The sequence below is a fragment of the Bison bison genome, unplaced genomic scaffold (genome assembly GCF_000754665.1).
Source record: "Bison bison bison isolate TAMUID 2011002044 unplaced genomic scaffold, Bison_UMD1.0 scf7180017863950, whole genome shotgun sequence".
Taxonomy (NCBI): domain Eukaryota; kingdom Metazoa; phylum Chordata; class Mammalia; order Artiodactyla; family Bovidae; genus Bison; species Bison bison.
In genome coordinates, this window is record NW_011494522.1 from 941,131 (window position 1) to 946,561 (window position 5,431).

Consider the following 5,431-nt stretch of genomic DNA (forward strand, 5'->3'; position numbering starts at 1 on the left):
GGGGCGGCGTGGGGCGGCGGGGGGAGGAGGACGAACGTTCTTTTGTTGTGCCCAAAATACCCGCCCGTCCCTCGGCTGGCCGCGCGGGCAGACCGCGGGCACAGCCCGGGGACGAGGGAGCAGATGGAGTTTGGGAAAACGATACACACACTCTGGATGCTGCTGCCGCCGCCACCCCCTCCTCCGGCAACCTGCGTGGCCGCGAAATTGTCCAGGCTTGTTGAGGCCGACTTCTAACGCGATCGCTGGAGTGACACGTGAACCATGTTACCACGCTCTGCTGCGGCGAGCAGATGGCACGCCAGTTAGCCCTGGAAACTCGACTGCCAGCAGGACCAGCTGCTTTTTCTTTCTCCTTTGCAAGTCCAGGAAAGTTTATTGGTGGTGTTCCCTTTTCAGAATATCGCCAATAATTAGCCTTATTAAATAACTCACTAGTATTCTGGGAAACAGTCGAGGAAATTTCCTCAACATTGCTGATTTGTATGAAATATTTCACTTCCTTCAACCTTAGTTTCTTACTTAAAATACGAATGTTGATAGAGCTGTGTGTGTGCGTGTGTGCGTGTGTGTGTGTGTGTATTAATAGGCGTGACTGTTAAGAGCAGCTTTAAATTTACAGAAACATTGAGAAGATAGTACAGGGAATTCCCATACGGGGGGCACCCGGTTTCATCTATCGGTTAACATCTTAAAATTTGTATAGCACGTTTGTTAAGTTAATGAACCAATATTGCTATATTATTCTTAACTAAAGCAATCATTCAGTTTTCCATAATTTTTATCCAATGTCCTTTTTTTCTGTTCCAGGATACAGCGTTACATTTAGTCTTCATGTCTCCATAGGTGCCTCCTGGCTTTGACAATTTCTCATACTTTGCTCATTTTAGATGACCTTGACAGTGTTGAGGGTTACTGTCATTTTGTAGAACGTTCCACTGTTGGAAATTACACACACACACACACACACACACACACACACACACATATTGCTGTTCAGTTGCTCAGTTGTGTCCGACTCTTTGCAACCTCATCGACTGTAGCCTTCCAGGCTCCTCTGTCCATGGTTTTTTTTCCCAGGCAAGAATACTGGAGCCGGTCGCCATTTCCTACTCCAGGGGATCTTTCCAACTCCGGGATAGAACCCATCTCTCCTGCAGGTCTCCTGCACTGTGGGTGGATTCTTTACCACTGAGAACTGGAAGCCGCCTATATGTGTGTATGTATATATATATATATATATACACCTGTCTGTATATATATATATATGTTTTAAACAAACTATCTGCAGAGTTCAGAATGCTCAATCAGTGCTTACCTTTGTACACCAGGGGGACATCCCTGGTGGTCCAGTGGTTAAGACTTCACCTTTCAGTGCGGAGGGTGTGAGTTGGATCCCTGGTTGGGGAGCTAAGATCCCACATGCATTGTCTTTGAAAAACCAAAACAGAAGTGTTATAGTAACAAATTTAATAAAGACTTAAATGGTCCACATTAAAAAACAAATCTTAAAAAAAAGATTGCTGGTAAATACAGAGTGAAAATCACTGCTAGATCATACATTAAAAAGACAAAAAAAATGCATGGGAAACATTAAACATAAACGAAAACAATAATGTAATAAACATTTGACACTTTTATAATAGAAGTGGTATTTTAAACTGAAGTCTGTCTTGTAGGTAGAAGCATAAGGACAAATACAAAGAATAAAATTGCAGTTTATTAAATTTTGCCATTGTAGTGGAAGCAGAAAGTTAGATGAATAAATGTTGTTTTACAACTATATTAGTTTCCTGTAGCTATTGTAACTAATTACTGCACCCTGGGTGGTAAACCACAGATTTAGTTTCTCACAATTCTGGAGGCCAGAATTCTGAAATCTAGTTGTTGACAGGGCCACACTCCCTCTGATACTATAGTGGAGAATCTCTTCCTCCCCTCTTCCAGTTTCTGGTGGCCATAAGCAATCCTGACTAACGTATGGCTTTCTTGCTCAGATCTCTGCCTCAGTGGTCACAGTGCCTCCTCCTTGTCCGTCTTTAATCTCTCCTATGTGCCCCTTATAAGGATACTTGTCACTGGATTTAGGTCCTATCTGTATCATCTGGAATGACTTCATCTTAAGAGCCTTGCTAATGTCTGCAAAGACCTTTCCAAATAAGGCAATATTCACGGATTGCAGGGATTAGTGGTGTAGCGTTAAAAAATGCCTGCAGTGCAGGAGATGCAAGAGACATCTGGGAAGTCTTGTTGGGAAGATCCCCTGGAGGAGGAAATGGCACCCCACTCCAGCACTCTTGCCTGGAAAATCCCATGGGCGGAGGAGCCTGGTAGGCTGCAGTCCATGGGGTCGCTAAGAGTCAGACACAACTGAGAGAGTTCACTTTCAGTTTTCACTTTCATGCATTGGAGAAGGAAATGGCAACCCACTCCAGTGTTCTTGCCTGGAGAATCCCGGGGATGGGGGAGCCTGGTAGGCTGCCGTTTATGGGGTCGCACAGTGTAGGACACGACTGAGGTGACTTAGCAGCAAGCATGCATGCATGCCTTTTTTGGGGGGACCCCCATTCAGCCTTCTAGATCACCATTCCAATGGTTATAGTTTATTCATTTCTCTGATATTTCAAAATAATACTGTATTGTCTCTTTGAAGTTAGGCAGCTTTATGTTGTAGACCTTCTCGTAGCATTTTCTGAATATTTTATCCACCTATTTCAATTAAAGTGAAAAGTGAAAGTGAAATCGCTCAGTCCTGTCCAACTCTTTGCAACCCCATGGACTGTGGCCTACTAGACTCCTCCCTCCATGGGATTCTCTAGGCAAGAGTACTGGAGTGGGTTGCCATTTCCTTCTCCAAGGGGATCTTCCCGACCCAGGGATCGAGCCCGGGTCTCCCACATTCCAGGCAGACGCTTTAACCTCTGAGCCACCAGGGATGTAATCTCTATTCAAAACATGAAAAACTCAGTATGTGGCTTCAAACACTTGTAATTTCATTAATTGCTTAAACAAGAGTGATTTAGAGGAAAACTAGAAAATGAATGTTTGATGAGCAACTTCAGAGACAGTTTTCCAACACATTTATTTATATTGATGTTTTCACTTCCCAGAATTCATAAGTAATCTGCCACTCAGTTACTCAGCTGAAGCTGATAGTGGCTGGGCCCTCAGGCAGGGCATCGAGAATATGTGACTTCTCCGTGGGGCTTGATCTTCCTCACAGCATGGTGATTCAAGCTGGCTAGACTTACATGGTGGCTTGGGGCTCCACAATGCCTCTCCCAGCTGACAAAGTGGAAACTGTGCTCTGTGCACTTTTGTGGCCACAGGCCTCGGGGTCCTGTATTGTGTTAAGCCTGTGGTTCTCAATCCTGTCTGTGCTTTAAAATCACCTGGAGAGATTTTTTTAAAAAGAACTTATACCTTTTTCCAGGCCCTCACTTTCAGTCTGTATGTGTTCCTGGGTTTGAGGTCGGTCTCTTGTCAGACTTTTGGACTCAGTGTGAGAAAGAGAAGGTGTTATGATTTGAGAGAATAGCGTTGAAACATACATACATATTACCATATGTAAAATAAGATGTCCAGTGAGAGTTTGATGCGTGAAGCAGGGCACCCAAAACTGATGCTCTGGGACAACCTAGAGGGATAGGGTGGGGAGGGAGGTGGGAGGGAATTCAGGATGGGGGGACACTGGATACCTGTGGCCGATTCATGTTGATGTATGGCAAAAACCATTACAATACTGTAGTTATCCTCCAATCAAAAACAACAACAACAAAAAAAAAAACCCAAAAACCTATATCTGAACCACACACTCAAGAGATTTCTAGTTTACTTGATCTGGAATTGGACCTGGGTATTACATGTTTTTTCAGTTCCTAGTGTCATGTTCTTTGTATATGCTAATTGTATGGTTATTCATTGACTCCTTTGGATGCTTCTGACTCAGTGATTTCAGAAATGGATCCTCAGGCTCCATCAGTGAAGGCAGAAAGAAGTCACATATTCTTGATGCCCTAGTTGAGTTCCCAGCCACTGTTAGCTTCAACTGAGTAACTGAGTGACTGACAGATTATTTATAAATTCTGGGACTTGAAAGCATCAGTATAAGTAAGTGTGTTGGAGTACTGTCTCTGAAGAGTATGGCTATGTCATCATTGGTTTTCAGAAGGAGTTGAGGTTGTAAATGAGAAATCTGATGGGCGGGTGGAAATTAATAGACGAATGAGCAGCAGGGGCTGTGATCGGAAGATAACACAGCAGATGACTGACATTCTTCCGTATATAAGATACTGCGTGATTTTTCAAACTTGCAGATGGTCTTTTGCCCTTTTGGGGTTCCTAATCTCAATTGGTCACACTTTGCAGGGAAAATATACTGTGGTGAGATACAATACATGTCATTTAGTATGAATTGTCCAGTTAATATGTCAGCTTCCTCTGATATTTTCCTTTCCTTCCACTACTGCAAGCACAGTCATCTTGTTGTAACATCCGTTTGCAAACGTTCAGTCACAGAAGGGAATTAAAAACTGATTTTTCACCACATGGATAACAGAGGGACCTTGACTTCACATCCTGGCAATTCTGAGGTGTCTGAGTGGATCGGTTTAATGGTTCTTCTTAAACTGAGGGCTACCATTTAAAATGTGCTTTGTCTTTAGATATTCCTGGGTCTGGGAATGTGTTACATTTGCTTCTCGAACTGCTTGTGGTTCAGAGAAGGCAGAAAATTTACTCTTGGCTGACCATATGCAATGTCAGAAGGAGAATCAGTTCATGATTGGTTCCTGCTCATGGCCTTAGTAGCAATTTTTAAAAAAAGATCATATTAATACCAAAGGGCAATTATGGCTCCCATCTCACGACATCCAGATGTCCAGCTATCCAAAGAGAGGTGCCTAAACTGTGCTTACATGTTCCACAGGGAACAGAGGAAATTCTTTATCTTTACAGAGTCCTTGTCATCCTTCGCACTATTGAGCAGTCAGTTTGCTTAAAGATTGTGTGACTTGCATCCTCATGTAATTAAAATTTAACACATTGTGTGTGTGTGTGTGTTTGTTTGCACTTGTGTATGTTTTAGGCAAGGATTGTGCATGGGTTGTGCTATAACAAACATTTCAGCCCACAACATATAGGATGGATTTTGAGCTAAGCTGGGTGAGTCTGGGAATACCGTGGTCCTGGAGAGTGTATAGTAGGTAACCCCTTTATGCAATGCTACTTTTATGCTCCAGGTTTGGGTGTGGTTGTTTGGGGGGAACCACAGTGTTTGCCGGGTAAGAGTGGGGATTGACCACCAGCCTGGAAACCAGATTCTGAATGAAATGGGGGTAGGTGTCCTGTTAATCTCCAGAGCCTTAGCTAGAAGGGAAAGAACACACTTTGAGTTGTGGAGGGGCATAGGTTCCAGATTAAGCTTGGCCAT